At 38.0% G+C, this 16,869-nt stretch overlaps 1 protein-coding gene across 2 annotated transcripts in view; it reads right to left on the bottom strand.

The window, feature by feature from the left end:
- The window catches only part of PLEKHG1 (pleckstrin homology and RhoGEF domain containing G1), a 134,882-nt gene extending 118,761 nt beyond the window's left edge, over window positions 1–16,121 (bottom strand). For both annotated transcript variants that reach the window (XM_013957679.2, XM_067293564.1), the window contains exon 1: window positions 16,065–16,121. The gene's annotated coding sequence lies outside the window, so the exon portion shown is untranslated. The remainder of the gene's footprint in view (window positions 1–16,064) is intronic.
- Window positions 16,122–16,869: the final 748 nt, after the last annotated feature.

Here is a 16,869-nt window from a genome sequence, read left to right as displayed (position 1 = left end):
CTGCTGAATAAGCTTTTTTTGTTTGTTTAAAATGTAGCATTCTCTAGACGAGGAAACTCCTTCTCTAACACCATGAATGTACAAAACTTTTTATCTCCACCACGCTTTCTTAGAAAGCTGCATTTATTACTAAACATTGCGTTGCCAAATAGAGACCTTTACCAGACCCATATGAGAACACTAGTTCCCTTCAGAAAAAAAACATATGGGGGGAAAAATAACATCATTTACAAATGTTATAGTTGGAAAGGTGATTTCCTTTAGTCGAATGCCTTTTTTCCCTCCTTTCTACACTAGTCAAAAAGACATGGTTTGAACAAATCAGTTGTTTATAAGTAATTCACAGCAACTGTATGGAGTCTGAGCCATTGTGTCTTTTGACAGGGCTTCCTAATAATTTAGGCTTAGCTTTTAATCACAGAAACAAAGAAATACAGGGTTTGAACTAAAGTAGTAGTCATCTGACACTGCTTCATGGACAGCATATAAAAGAGTAGGCAAGTGTGGAGAGTCTTTAAGGGTTTTGTAAGATTTTTGAAAGAGCTCTAATTACTCGGTCTGTACCAAAAGAGACACGCACACACACACACCCCCGACTGCATATTGGTTCGAGCTTTCAACGAGATAACAAGAGTCATCCAAAATCCTTTAGCAGTTCAGACTTAATTTTATTTCAAGTAAGAGACAATGATTTGACCATCAGGAAATGTTATGCTTGAGTACGGATTGCTAAGGGGTAGTCAGTGAAGAGCTTCCATTAACTTTATCACACAGTTTTAGAATGTATTAAGATTCCAAAGCTTTTTACATTTCTACACTATCAGATTCTTTCACCCAGAAAACAAGTGCAAATTCTCCTCTCTTCTCTTTCTCCAGCCCAAAGCGGTGTGGACCAGGGCAGATGAAGGTCAGCTTTCTTATGATTCCCTTTTAACTACACTGAACAGTGGAGCTTTCTCCTTTTATACGTTTAGCAGAGAATCAAAAACAATCATGCACTGAACAGAAAGTTCTCCCTGCTCTGACTGATATGTCAGAATTACCATCACTATACAAGGGTGCCTTACTTCCTATATCTTCCCACTGAGTAAGATTTTATTAGTGTGAAAGATATATCATGTACATACTTTAACAATGCCAGAAGGCATAAAGGGTAATCGGGTACTTCATTTATATCCTGAGAAAGAGAAGATTATGAAAAAGAGTAAACAGCTACAAAAAGGAATTTGGTTGTCCTTAATTAAAGAACATTAAAACCAACATAATTCCCCAAATGATGTTAATATTTACTTGTCTTTGAAACTTGTGTACTATATTAAAAGTGTGGAGGAAGAAAAATAAACGAACTTCAAGTCACTGTATATTAAATCCTATAGCAAAACCTGCGATAAGAAACCATTAGACGTATTTCTTTAAAAGGTTAACTGGGTCATTTTTTATAACATGCATTTCAACTGTTTGGTTCCAATAACAACTAAAATTCATGCATTACACTGCTTTCCTGCTGGCAATGCAATACGTAACTGCAGTAAAACAGAGATGGGTACAAAACCCAGTCTTTCAAGTTACTTCAGTTTATGTAAGCACAAAATAAAATCAGGCCACGGGAATAAGACTGACAACTCCTGAAGTACCTTTCTTTAAGAGGTGAGGCTTTATATTTCACTGGTCATTTGATCTAGTACTGGAAATAAATACAAATAAGGAGAGAAGGGGGGTGGGGGGTTAAACAGAAAAAAGATCTCTAAATAGACTTGACTAAAGTAAATATTCAAGGAGATATTACCCAACTCAGTATCAAGGGCTTCAGCCAACAATTTCCAAAGCCTTTTAAACTCTCAGTGTTAAGCCCAGTGAATTCAGATGAAAGTTTCTTTTCTTCCACTTTTAAAGGAAGAAATACCTTAAGTGAACCTTCTCCAAAACAGCCTCCCAAGTTTAGTAATAGGAGGACAAAAAACTAAAGCACTGCCAAACTATGGAACTATAGATCTATATGTTTCTAAACCTTTATGGTTTACTTAAACATTAAGTACTGATCTGCTGAAGCAAAACCACAGCAGAATTCCAGTAATGTTGTTTTAAGTTATGTAACTCCATCCTTGGTACATAAAAATCCTAGTACTTCCACTCGTTTTTTTATTCCACATTTTATATGTGGAAGAACATTGGCAAACAGAGTGCATACTAATGATGCCAAATTTCAACAGAACTCAGTGAAAGGCACAGCTAAGCAAGAACACCATCTGCCCATGCCTAGGCCGTGAGATGATGTCAGGATATTCAGTAGGGCAAAATAATAGAGTCCCCTCTGCATTTCAGAGAGACGGAGGGCCATGCATATTGCCACAAGACGCAGGAAGACATTCTATCTCCTGAGCAAACGAGATTCTGCAGCCCTCTGAGCCTTATTACATGTAAGCAATGGGAGCAGGTGGAGAAAAAAAGAGTATTTGCTTGCCTTAGATTTAATCCATATTTTTTTCACACACCTCCCATCTTATCCTTCTCCCTGTCACTACCCCCACAGCCTGCGCAATGCTCCCAGTGGTATCACTGGACTGATGTCACTTTTTGCCTAACTGGTATTCTCATTCCCTAGTAAGTGCTGGCCTGCCAGGGCACATTGATTTACAAGTGCCAAGTCAGTTTCAAATTCTTAGTTTCTTTATAATTTTTTTCTTATCCTTGGTCCCTACCTCCCCCATTCTCCCCTACAAAGCAAAGAAGCCAAAAATTCACTTCTAATATAAATTATAGTGATGCTGCAGAGTGAGCTTGTCGCACGTCAGGGAGCAGAAAGTCCGCACAGCAGAGAAACGCTGACTGAGGAGCAGATGCTCTCATATCAAATAAAAGGTGAACCTTGCTTTTCCTCACAGCGAAGACATTCATAGGTTCTCTAGACCAACCTGTGGATTCTCTGATGTCATATAAGGGCTGAGCTCAAGTTGCAGATTTGCATCAGTGCAGACATGAAGGCTATACTCAAAATAGTACATTAGGTGTGCCCAATCCTGAGTATCAAGGCCAGCTGGCCCAGATAGCCTACATCTATGCTAATGAACCATCTTAGTCTCCAAATCGGGGCACAGAAAAACTGTCTCTCAGCAATGGTGGCTGAACCGGACCAAAGACTCAGCTGTGCCCGGAAACTGTTTGGGGAGAGCACTGACTAGAGTGCACCAAAATCATGCCAGAAAACGTGACTACCATAGACAAATTTCTTCCAGTACCTGGGAACAGTCCTAGCCCAATCTAAATTCACCAGTACAGATGCAGCTTTATACGGATTTCTCTGTTCTCCAAGGCCACCTGTCTTCAAACTTTGCTGAAATACAGTTGCTTTGAGGATTTTACTCTTGCTTGACTTTGTTTACAAGCTCCAAAGATTTAGAGTTCAGAACGGAGGGGGAAGAGACAGATGTGCGCACACACACACGCAAAGACAAGAGAGCAGAAGGTATAATCATGCTTACATTCAACTGAAGTACTCTCCCCTCATGCATATGCCATTGACAGTGACAGGGTTCACTTCAACCTCTCAGTCCTGACCTTTGAAATGGTTCAGATAAAATCCTTTCAATAAGGAGCACAGTTGTTGCAACACTCAAACACTTCTCTCCAACATCTCAGCTCCTGCTTAGACCAACCACAGGTAGATGCTTCCTTTGACTGTGTAAAAAGGAGATGTCTCATAAGCAGAGTTCAAAGAAGGCTTCCTAGCTCTGTCCTAGTGACAGCAGCCAAAAGAAGACTTTTTCCATGACCTCACCTCAGGGAACACACAAGTCTGAAGTCTGATCAGTCCTTATCACGCTAGGAGGGTTATACTAACAAAATTTAAAGCAGACCTTTACTGGAAATGAGGATTTTTCTTTTTTTAATCTAATTCCAGTACCGTTTAAGCAAAAGTCATTAGAGTTGGGAAAGAAGCTGCAATGCATCATAATTACACAGAACAAAAGCCAATTTTTTCAAAACTGATTAGTCATTTTGGCATCCGGCCTAAATGGTGGAAAATAAGCATTTGGCATACTTTGCAAAATCAAGGCACTTCAGTTCAGGTTGAGGTATTCAAAGCTACCAGTTATTTTTTGAAAGTCTCGGGTCTAAATGCAAGAAAAGTTTTATCTATTTTAAAATATATATACATAAATATAATATGGTGCTTCTGTTAAATAGTTCTTATTATTTGCCTTTCTCTTCAAAGTAGGTATGAAATAAAATGGGAAATAAAATAGATTATGTAACACCCAGAGGGTTAAAATAACATCACTTTTATATTTCTTCTAGAATTATTTTGTCTTTTTTCAAAGTTAGCTTTGGGCAAAATTTACACACAAACTCAACTATCTAATTGATTTGTTATAAATTATTATTACTGGTTAAAATAGATTACCTATAACTACCAATTTCAAGTCTCTGAAGATTCAGCATACTTCTTTAAGGAAATAAATGTACCTACTCTACTTTTCAGAGAATTGATTACAAAAATATGTTTTTCCTTTTTCAATTTAAGCATGCCTTAAAACTGAAATAGATAACTAGTTACTCATATGTTCTGAGAGGTTTTATTGTAGTTTTGTTCTGCCCCCTCCGCCCAGGACTCTATCAAACATCTACTTCAACTGATGTATCAGTGTGCTCAGATTTCAGTCACATCATATTTAGCAAGATTATTAGAATGTATCTAGTGAAAGGTTGAAGAACTTTATTTCAACTGAAATAAATGAAAAAGACATATTAATAACAAGGAGGACACTAAAGAGCCTTATAGACTCCGAACTGGTAGCAGATAGCCTGTGTGTTCCCGTATGCCTTATTATGGCACAATGTTTGACACCCCAGTTTCCCTCCTGGTTGCTTTCATCTATCCCAGGAAGGCTGCATTCCACAGAAGCTCCACGCATGCACTGTCACTTGTATGATGCTTTTGAGGCTCTTTAGGATTAAAAATGCTATATATAAAGCAGAATGGTATTCTAAAAGTGGCATGCACATGCTATTTCTGCCCACATCTAAATAGAAACTACAGCCCAATCACAAATGCGAACTAAGTAGAACATGTACTGAAAAGCTATTCATGTATTTCTGGCAAACAATTTCTGAGCAGGTTTCCTTCAATGTGATGATTCATGAGCATAGTACTACATATTAAACAAGGTTCATCAGAAACGGAACAGTCTTAAGCCAAGCAATCAGTTATGGTAATAGGAAATATATAGCAAGTAGAATACATGTTAGTTTGCTGGAACTGCACAAGGCAGCTAATTAAAAAAAAAAAAATCCCCATTTTTTTAGTGACAGGGAAAAAAAGAGCCTGTCAGAAAACAAACATTTGGTATGCTGGAAAATGGACAGCCAGTGCAACTGGCTAACACACATGGAATTAATTCTATATAAAAGCAAACTGCAGAATTGCTAGCTTCGCACAGTTCCTTGTACAATATTGTGGCATGATCCAATATGCAATAAGCCAATATATCACTTGATTTAGTTTTGCTAAGAAATATCTTTTTTTTTCCCCCCAAATAAGATTTTATGTTTCATACATTAGGCATTTTTAACAGTTCCCAGACACTGTTCACTGCAAGTGACACCCCTCTGACATCTGGGAGATAGAAGATGAGGCAGAGACTGAACAGGAGGAAACTTCCTTTAATGGACCAGATAACTCACAGCCACATTCTTCAGGATCACAGTCACTATTCTGCCTTCCCTTTACAACAGACCGTTGCACTCAATGCACGCTGGATTTTGAGGAATCCAAAGAAAGTCTGAGGAACAGCAAATCAGAGGATTTGTGCCCAACTCTTGCTACATATACTAGGGGACAAGTAATAGATGTTAGTTTAACTGTTTCCAGTACTTCAGTATAGACAATTGTTAATTCCTATCTTCAGACTGTACCAGTGTAGCTCATTCAATCAGCATAATAAACAGTCAAATACTGGTCTGTTGTAAGCTGCAGGATTGACTAGCCACTTTTATTGAAAGCAGTGTAAAAAAATAGTCACAGCACTAATTCAACATGTTAAGATTTGCAAAGATGAACAGGATGATCTTTAAGTAAAAATAAACCTCGATAAGTCTTTCCACATTCCAAAGTTTCTAAATTTGATGAAACACAGCCAGTCAGGGAACACACTGCTCCTTTCTCTCTCTGCCAGCTAGCAGAGCCGCTAGCCATTGATGCCCTTCTTCTCATCACTTGCCTTTGCTTTTGTTCCTTCCCCTTTCGCATTTCCCAATATTTCCCAACAGGCCCTCTTTATTTAATAGAGGTTTTATTCCCAGACAGAAATTTCTGTTCTGCCTCCTCTCTGCTCTCCCCCCCCCCCCCAATATCCTCGTCAGCTTTTGTGATTTGATTTTGGACCCTGCTGAAACCAATCTGGTTCATGAGAGAGCAGCTCCAACACCTATGTGTGGTTGAGTCTCTCTCCTATGCTATCCTGCTCTGTTTCTGCAAAGCAAAAACTAGTAGAGCTGCTGCAGAAGCAATTTTTTTTTTTCCTATTTCCTTTTGGGCACTAGCAGAAGCTTTAGAGTAGAGAAGCAAAGTGGAAAAGAAAGCAGCAGGGCTGAAATTGCATTACTTGCTAAGTTAGAAGGCAAAACAGACTATGATAGCTTCCCTAAAAGTCATCGGGACTATAGAATTATATACAAAGATTGTTAAAATATTTGGGCTAGGAACATTGTTTTCAGAATACATGTATTTTTGTACACATCTTATTGGTAAATATGAGCCTGCTACTGTAGACTGCAGTGAAAAAGCTATATCCAAACAGCATCAATTAAACACCAATACTTTATATAGAGCATAAAGCATGCTTCAGAAATTTTTCCTCTTTTAATTCATCCTATCAAATCCAAACACTGTGGACACTGGCATCTTCAAGACATTTATCATAAACAGTATCTTTGAGAACACAGGTTTGCAATGCTAGATTAACACACAAGAATCATCAAGGGAAAAGGATATGTTTACTTTTACTGATAAAGATCAACTGCAGGAAGTACATCACTACATAGATAGTAAAACATTTATATATAAATAGATGTAATATAAATATTTATTTACATTATGCTTTTCACAGGCACAGAATGAAGCATGGATTTTTCTATTATTACTGCCAATTTCAGTTTAAGGAAAAACCCCAAATACTAATCTCGTTTCCAGCAAGCATTCAACAGGCTTGTGACATTCACCTTGAAGACCAAAATCCAAGTTACCAGGTGAGGAAACTTCTCATGCAGGGCAATTAAAAAACAAACAAACAAAACAAAAAACTGAATTAGACATGCCTTCATCATTTATACAGTTATTTATGCTAAGGAATTTACTGAAGCATCTATATCCTGGCACCTAATATGGACAGAGATAAGACAAAATATGATTTGACAGTATCAAGAAATGCACACTGCTCTCAGCATTGAAAGGCTGTAAAACAGCCTTATGAGAATTACTACTTCAGGAACTTAAACAACATCTTGGGTTGCAACCTGGCTGCATGGAACAAGCAGCAGCACACATAGAGTTGAGGAATCATCCGATTCCCGCATGTGCCCTGTTGCATCACAGCCAACGAAGTGCAACAGCACTCGCATGTGGGGCTTCTCCAGTCCCTAAAGTGAAAAAAAAACCGTAGTTCTTATGCCCTCTCATCTCTTCTGAAAAACAAACCACAACAAAAAACAGTTGTTCCCAAGACTGCAGAAAACTGGAAAACAGAAGATAATACTGAATGGGAAGTTTGGTTGGTAGGATTCTGTGCTCTTCTGGCACAATAGTCACTGAGTGCTCTCAACTCCTGTGGCAGAACAGGCAACTTCCACCCCTGCTCCCTCACAGAGGCATCTCACACCTGGCAAAATGGGGCCACTAGGTCTATGATTAAAATGATTGTTTTTCCAAGGAAAAACAAAAAACCCAAAACACACTACAAAGCTGGAGAAGACAGTCCTCTCACAGAACAATTATTTTCCTTATCTGAATTTTACGCTTTCACCCAGCTTTTGTTTCTTTGTTCTACACATAACAACACACATATTACCGTTAGCAGAAGTGACTTACAGAGTCGTCAGCATCTCTTGAAGTCTGCTGGCCTTTACCAACACAGCAGATGGTCATTACTTCAAACTTCCCACCCTTGAGCATCATTAATTCAGGAGCAAACTAATTTAAATGGACTAATCCTACCCAATTCATAAAGAGCCCATTGTCCTATCCAAATTAATAGCATTAGAGCTTGTGTTAACAGATGTGCTTCAGTAAGACAACAAGATTTTAAATCATAATGTACAGTTTAAAGTCCAGTTTAATAGCATTTTTCATAATATTGATGCATAAGGCAAATTTTAAAACCATGAATTTATTCCCAGAATAAACACAGAAAAGTTTGATCATAATTTTGCTTCAGATTCTAGACAGAATTGGCACAACTTCTTCAATCATCCTGTAACTGATTTGATCAAAAGCTCTCTACTCTGAAACTGAAAGTGGTGCACAAGTCTTTCGAAAGGCTTCACTTCATCACGAAGATTATTAAAGCCATGACACTGGCGCTGTCCAAAAAAGAGGCAGGCAGTTATGGTGTCTATTACATAAGCAACACAATTTAGACCCAAAATAATAAGAAAGGACTCAAACCAAATCTGTAAAAATTTGGAGTAGGTCTTAACTTCTTTTATGAATCATCAGCGGACATTTTAATGCATGTCAAATGGAGAACAAAAAGGAGTAAGGTGAATATTTTGTCATGAAAAATAGGCAAACTGTTCACAGTAAAACAAAGGAAGAAAAACGTGTTCAATACGAACAATTTCCATAAAGGAACATCAATACACAAGAAGCAGCTAGAAAGGTATCTTTCTATCTCATGGGAGAAAACAAAGAAAGTAGAATTTTGAAAGCATCCATGCTCTTTGTGAGAAAGAGGTAGCAAACTTTGGAAGACTGTAATCAAAGCAATAACCAAAAAAACCCAACCAGCAACAGAACAACCCAGAGGGAGAAAGAATTTGCTTTAGTTTTAAGTTACATTGCTGCTCCTCCACAGAACTGGTCCACATTTTCTTACAATCCTGTATCTCAGAAACTTCTCTTGCCGATAGTTTGTGTGAAAAGTTCTGTTTTCAATAAATTGCCATTTTCCAATAAAATATTTTTGGATGAAGAACTCCTAACTAGCTTCACTTGTAAAATCATTTCTCAAGAGTAACATTTCACCAAGTCCCATTCCTTTCCTTTTTAAAATGGGTACATTGTGTGCTTTAAAGATACCCACTCACCCACATATTCCCACAAAACAAGTAATGCTAGTATTCAAACCGATATGTATGGAGGACATTTTTTCTATCTATTTCCTTATGGCAGAAACAAATATAAAAGTTATGATTGCTAAGGTTTTTCTTATTCTACCTTGAAAACAGGATTAGAAGTCATATCTCCAGTAACAACCCCCAACTGTCATTTAATCACAAAAGACTGATATCCAAATACAAAATATAACTATCTTTACTAAGTTAGGTTACACACCTAAATTTTTATTATATAATATAAAATATAATTCAGACTGCATTTATCCTTGAAATACAGCTCACAGCAATAGCTGAAGGAAAGAAGTTAAGTTGAAATGGTGGTGGGGAGGGGGAGGAATACACTCTTGGGACATGATGGGGGGGGGCAAAGGAAAAGAGGAATAGACTATTTAAAATAAAAAAAAAGAAAGAAAGAAAGAAATGTTAACCATAGTTATTCCTCCTGTCAAATTCCATACTGGAAAATTTTGAGTTTCAGAAGAAATTCATGAACAGAAAAAAACCCAGCATTTGATACACTGTACTTTTGCAACTACAGATAGGTATGCAGATTGCATTTATTTTTTCCATGTATTAAATATTTTCTCAAATTCCTACAAAATGCAGCTAATAAAAATATTTACAAAGGATGAAGTGGAAAAAATCTAATTCTCCCAGAAGGAAACCAAATGTTTAGTATCTTCAAAGCAATGCCAATGCTGATAAAAGCAGTAATTTTTTCTTTTAGCAGTTGAAGTTCCTGCTATATTTTCTTTTACTAAACAGCTACATATCACAACACTTTAGTGAATATCTGCCTCAACGGACCAAGTATTTTTACATTTTTCTTGGGATTGTTTTGTGTGTATAGTAATCAATGCCTCAATGCTCAAGCTAAAGAGCTTTCTCTGAACATTCTGTAAAACAATAAATAGGCCTGCTATAAGTCATCTATTGCATCCTTAGCTCAGTATGAAAGAAGTCACATCTGTTCTCAAAGTCAAGATTCCATACTAAAAACATTTTAGCAAATTTCTATACAGCATTTTGAATATGATTAAGCCTCGCAAATATTCAAGTGTTTATCATGAGTCATGCAAGAGGCAAGATACAAGTCTTAAGTACTACGCTGAAGTACTAGATTGCAAAAATCTCAAATTAAGGATTTACTGTGTTTCTTAAAACTTACCTTAATATGCTAACAGTGTCCCTTTAAGACACCTATGAAATGGAATTCACAAACACTTGTGCAAATAGATTTCAACCGATTCTATGGATTTATCCTGTATTACTTGGCTGGTGCCACAACGAATATTTAGCTACAACATAATGCTTGCCAACAGATGCAAGATAAGTCCAAAATCCTATGGGAATAGACTAAATGTTTAAAAGGCTTTGGAGGCATGAACAGGGTCTCTGTGCATCTCATTCAGAAAGCAAGGGATTATTTAATTGCTTAAATTACCCTTGGACAAGATTAATTAAAAAAAAAAGAAGAAGAAGAAGAAGAAGAAGAAGGACCAGCTTTACAACTAGAATGAAGAAAAAAGAAAACCTTAAAATTGTTTTTATGGTCCCTGTTTTTCCAGGAATCTGAAAATTTCCCATTTTATGATATTTGATCTGAATGTACACGTACATTTCATCAGTAGTTCATCTGCATGCATTTGGCTGGAACAGATATAGTCATGCTTTCTAAAATAAAAACAGTTCACACTCGCATGAAAAAAGAGCAAGTGATAAAAGTTTAACCTTAACTATGCTGGATTATTATGTGATCGATAAGTCTGTATTGTTTGCAAACTAGGGGTGGAAATCAGAGCAAGAGAGGGATCCCACTTTTGATCAGTTTTTATGCCAACACCATAAGGGCACATATATCACTGGGGCATTAACTGCAGCATGAATCATTTATGATGTTGTGAATTTGGTATTCATCTCTGTTGAGGACTATGGCATGGTATATTCTTACTCACTTTTCCTATCTCCAGTGGCCATATGCACCTGGTTTTTGCAAATCACATTTAACTTAATAAAGGCTATAAGCTTCCAGCTAAAAAGCATCTCACAGATGCAAAACTGCGTCTCTACACCTCCTCCGTTATGTGATGGGAGATGACAGGGCAGGAGCAGAGAAGCCCTTGCGATAGCCAGTGACAAGAGCGAGCTGAAAAAGCAGTTTATCTGAAAAACATCAGAAACCTCCTGGGAAGAGGGCAGCACTGTTGTTGTGCACTAACTTTAGTTGACCAGCCATGTCCAAGCTCAACATAAACACTGTCAGTTAAGGCACCAAAATATTTAGACTTTGTAAAAGCAGGCTACTGGCACATTGCTTAAAAGAAATGCTGCAATTAAACATCATGGAAGCAACAAGAAAAAATAAATGTATCAAAGAATGGTTGAGGTTGGAAGGGACCTCAGGAGATCATCTAGTCCAAGCCCCCCCTTCTTAAGCAGGGTCACCTAGAGCACGTTGCACAGGATTGTGTCCAGATGGCTTTTGAGTATCTCCAAGGATGGAGACTCCACAACCTCTCTGGGCAACCTGTTCCAGTGCTCTGTCACCCTCACAGTGAAAAAGCTTTTCCTCATGTTCAGATGGAACTGTCTGTGTTTCAGTTTGTGCCCGTTGCCTCGCGTCCTGTCGCTGGGCACCACTGAAAAGAGTCTGGCCCCATCCTCTCGACACCCTCCCTTCAGATACTTATACGCATTGATAAGATCCCCCCTCAGTCTTCCCTTCTCCAGGCTAAACAGGCCCAGCTCTCTCAGCCTTTCCTCATAAGAGAGAGGCTCCGGGCCCCTAATCATCTTAGTGGCCCTTTGTTGGACTCTCTCCAGTAGTGCCACATCCCTCTTGTACTGGGGAGCCCAGAACTGGACCCAGCGCTCCAGATGCAGCCTCACCAGGGCTGAGTAGAGGGGGAGGATCACCTCCCTCAACCTGCTGGCAACGCTCTGCCCAGTGCAACCAATGATACCATTGGCCTTCTTGGCCACAAGGCACATTGCTGCCTCATGGTCTACTTGTTGTCCACCAGGAATAAACAATAAATAATAAAAACATAAAACAATGTTAAGTGGTAAGAATTCTGATTTACAGAGCTCTTTCAATTAACAGTCTTCAAAGTACTTAGTGCAGTAAGAGAGAACAAAAAGGTTTCCTGTAGACACACTCTAGGTTTGCACAGAGGGCAGCCACCGACTTGCGTACATCCCACTTTCACTCGCTCCTTTCCAATACAAGAGTCATGAAGAAAAGTGTCCCCCATGTCACACCAGCAACAAGCTCTGATACACTCCACCACCTTGTACCTATTTCACCCATATGTTTCATTCTCATATCTCAACTGCTCTCCCAAACATTTCTCCTCCCCTCCTCCAGTCTTCAAGCCCCCTTCTGCTCACCCCTGTCCCTTTCCATACTTCACTGCCCCTCCATCCGACACACTTCCAGCACACTTCCTTCTCCAGTCTGTAAAATTAGGCAAGGATCGTCCGCTGGCTCCATCCCCGAGCCCTCTCCAGGAAGGCAGGGAGGCTGAAGCAGAGGAAGAGCTCCTGACACCTGTATCTAAGGTTTGCTCAACTCTCCTTGAGTTATGCTGCAACACACCAAGCAAAAGATGTCCAAGTAAGAGATGGAAAAAGATCCAAAGCACTTAAAAACTACATCCTAGAAGTCATAGCAAAAGCAACACGAAAGTTTCAACCTTAGATCCATGGTGTATGTGCTATTTTGTTTTTCCCTTCCCCCAGAGGAAGCCATATTCAGCATCATTTTGAAGTGTTACACCTACAATACAGTTAACTGCACTATGAAGACATGACTCATCACCTACGCCGAGTAATCAAAATACAGTCCGTTCCTGAAGTCTTTACAAGATGTGGGGTTTTTTTGGTAAAATAGACTTATTTGGAAGATAGAAACAAGTCATTCTGCTCCAGCTTGTGATTTGTTTTTCTGTTCTGGCTACACCTGTGACAAGGGAACAATACTGTCCCTTGTCACCCATATCCCCTCTATTAACTAGCCCTGAAGAGGGGGTGAGGGGAAGGGGGGTGGGAAAAAAAAGTCTTCAAGACGGTTTCACTGCTGTACAGGATGCTCAACAGAAAACAACAGATGTGCAATAATCACTACTGCCCATTCATTTCCTTTATGTCAGAAAGAAAGTAGCAGTCATCAATTAAGAATCGCTATCTACTGGACACAAAAGGAAGTATACACTTTGCCTTGATCATCTGACCATAACAATAGGAGATGTCAGTGGGAAAGGACTGACCACTTAGGGGGAAGACAGGGGTGAGTGAGCCTGGGTTTGTGGATTTTAAAATTAAGACAGAGCTGAGATTTTTTGTTTAACATGATTTTTTTTTTCCAAGAAAATTCATTTTGACCACAGAATATACAAAATCCTAACAGTATTTTCCCAAAATTTTTTCGGGTAATTCTTTTCATTTGATCTTTTTCACAGCAAAAAAAATCCTAGTGTGAACACTCAAGATGAACAAGCAGCATCTGGTAAAGATGCTTTATCAATTAACAAGGACATTTTTGGAAAATGGTTATCACAGTTTTTATGAAGCTGTTAGTCTAGATGTACAAACTTTAGACTGTCAATAGGTCACTAGCATAAACTGTTTGGGCTAGTGTTTTGAGAAATCCAGTTAGATCTGTGGACATTTCTGTTAAAGATTATGTTCACTGATCAGCTTTGTTATTCTGAACTGGAACAACAGCTTTAATAAAATTGTCAGTAACAAAACACCCAAGGATGTGCTTTATGTGTACTGCAGTCTGACTGCAATCAGCAACAAAGAATTTGGAGGAAACTTAATAGAAATTGCTAGCCTTAATTAAGGTATTAGGTCCTAATTTAGTATGCTAAATTACCCTCTGAATATTCCCATGGATACTAAGGCAACTGCCCTAAGAACCAGGTAGGCATTGTCTGCCAGAAAAACCTTTTTACAGCCCTTCACATCACAACCAAATCCCTATTCTCAGACTGTACCTCTACTCCATCACATAACCAAAAATAGAACAGACTGATAGAAAAGCTTACATGTGGGCATGCATCATTCCTCTCCACCCCCATGCAGATTTTCAAGCTCACATGCCATTAAAGATATGGCCTAAACAAAGAATTCAGTGATCCACAGATGCTCAAGGAAGTTTTTTTTTTGTTTTTTAAGTACTGACCTTTAGCATACACAAACTCCATATTAAAACACATCCTGAATTCCTAGAACAAGTATGTCAATCTTATGTTTCTTTCTCAGCTACAGAGGTCATGATTTTAAGAGCTACTAAGGCCCACATTAATTCTTTCCAAAGATCAGAGCATTCTAAACAGCAACTTATTGAAACAATTAAAAACATGAAATTGTTAGATAAGACAAATGGATAATAGCAAAACATAAATCTATTTCATAAAAATATCTTCCCCCCACTCACACACCTCCAAATTTTTTCAGAATGCAAATATTCTAAAACCTTCAGACTTAATTCTCTGGCACATTAAGGAAATTTGGCAAAATTATTGTTGGTTGTTTTTTTGGTACAGAGCTAACATGTGGCCCTAAAAGCTGTATCTGCCCAAACAATTAAGCTATCCCTTTTAAAGGGCATCACTCATATCTTAGTTTTCTTTCTTTTTCCCCATGAAATTAATTCCATATTATATACACTTCATCTAGTGCTTGAATGACCTATCCCTTTAGTAGATACATTCTCACACTCCAGTTCTGTTGATACAATAGTATTTCTGATGCACTTCAAACTGTATGTCTGCCACGTTTCCCAAAGGACTTTAGAAAATCCTCTGCTTCTTTGCATACATATATACGCCATGTTATCTCAGCTTTCAGCAAAGATATCGAGACTGACATTCTATTTTAGCTTTTCTGTTTATGACGAAAACACATTAAAATCACCACAACCCAAAGCAAGGTCAAGCAGAAGATTTGAAATGAAATGTATTGGGGAGAGGGGGGAATTTGCACAAGTTGCTCACTTTCTAAAGGTCACTAGGCAAATACTTAATGTGCATTTTAATATGTGCAAATGTCATGCTAAATAAATAAAACATTTTGATGAGTAGAACTTCAAAATATATGGTCCCTCCACATTTGCAGACAAGAAAATATGTTAGTAATTAACTAACAGCAAATAACATAGGCAACAAATGTAACATACATTTAAGAAGTGGTATGACCTAAACTGAATACAACATGTAGTAAATTATTCAAACCTTGCTATTTTAAGAAAATACTGAAGAAGATTTTCTGTTCTTTCTTCTCTCAGCCTCTTCAACACGCTTTACTACTTACAGACTCTTATCCTTTGGATCCAAAGGGCAGTAAGATCTCTCTAATGTATATCAGAGGTAAGCTTTAACTGAATGCTATGCAGTTCTGTTAGTTCCTATCTATTAAAGCTATGCAGCCTCAGTATATTGGATCTGCCATAAAATTGCCACTGTCTTAAAATGGCATAGGTATTTGAATACAACTGGATCATCAATACATACTACAAAAAAGCCCTAGTATCAGTAGGAAAGAATAAATATTATTACTTAGTGTTCTGATATTGCATATTAGTTGGGGGGGGGAATTATGTTAATTGCCACTGGCTTCTATGAGCTGCAGAGGGATACTAATCCACACTGTACTTGTTTCAGCATTATGTACTCCAGCTGGAAGGAGTAAAGCAGGTTATTTATAAGTCATTGAGTTTTTCCAAATACCAGTGTTTGTGCAGTTATCCACAAAGCCCGTCACTGAATACCCTCTTTCTTCAGAGAGATGAGATGGCTCCTTTGGGTTGGCACTGGGAGTGAGAGATTTGTAAGAGTGGGGGAAAGGCGGGAGAAAGGAACCTTGCCTAAATCTATGCTTTTGTTGAACATTTACTGTGGAGCTTCAAACCAGCCCAACTGTGAAAATGTCTGGAAAGTTAATTTGTTTTAGATACTTGGCTGAGTGAAATTGTTCTATCTAAGAGACATTTTAAGACATCTAAATCTGCTTTTCCTATTCTCTAAAGTTCCTCAGGTCCCCCAAGACTTTCAGGTAATAAGAGTATATAAACAACATGAAACCCCTAAAAAATATATAAACTCAGACAGAATAATCAATTTGTTTCAAAATGACATAAGCAATATAGGAAAACTCTGGAGAACACAGAACTAAGTCCCAAATTTCTAAAGCCCTACTACTTTGCTTAATTACAAGACCATTCTTGCTCCATAAAAATGGCACTTTTAACTCCCAAAAGAAGGAATCATGCAATTACGCAAAACTTTAGTAAGAAACCAATGCTAAAATTGAAGATTTAGCCTCCTCTAACTGCTTAGGTACCCAAGAAATCAACCCATTTAAATTTAGACACTTAATTTTATTAGCATAAAACCCCACTAGCATGCATATTGAGGAAAATTGCTGTCTTGGCTAACTTTAACATTTCAGGCCTACCTTTTACATACAGCTATTTGGGATTTGCATATTAAGCAGTCTTATAGTTAACTTGGAGTATGTTCACTAAATGCCAAC

The sequence above is a fragment of the Apteryx mantelli genome, chromosome 3, assembly GCF_036417845.1.
Source record: "Apteryx mantelli isolate bAptMan1 chromosome 3, bAptMan1.hap1, whole genome shotgun sequence".
NCBI classification, from domain to species: domain Eukaryota; kingdom Metazoa; phylum Chordata; class Aves; order Apterygiformes; family Apterygidae; genus Apteryx; species Apteryx mantelli.
The sequence above is the reverse complement of the archived record's forward strand: the minus strand, read 5'-3'. Positions and strand labels throughout refer to the sequence as shown.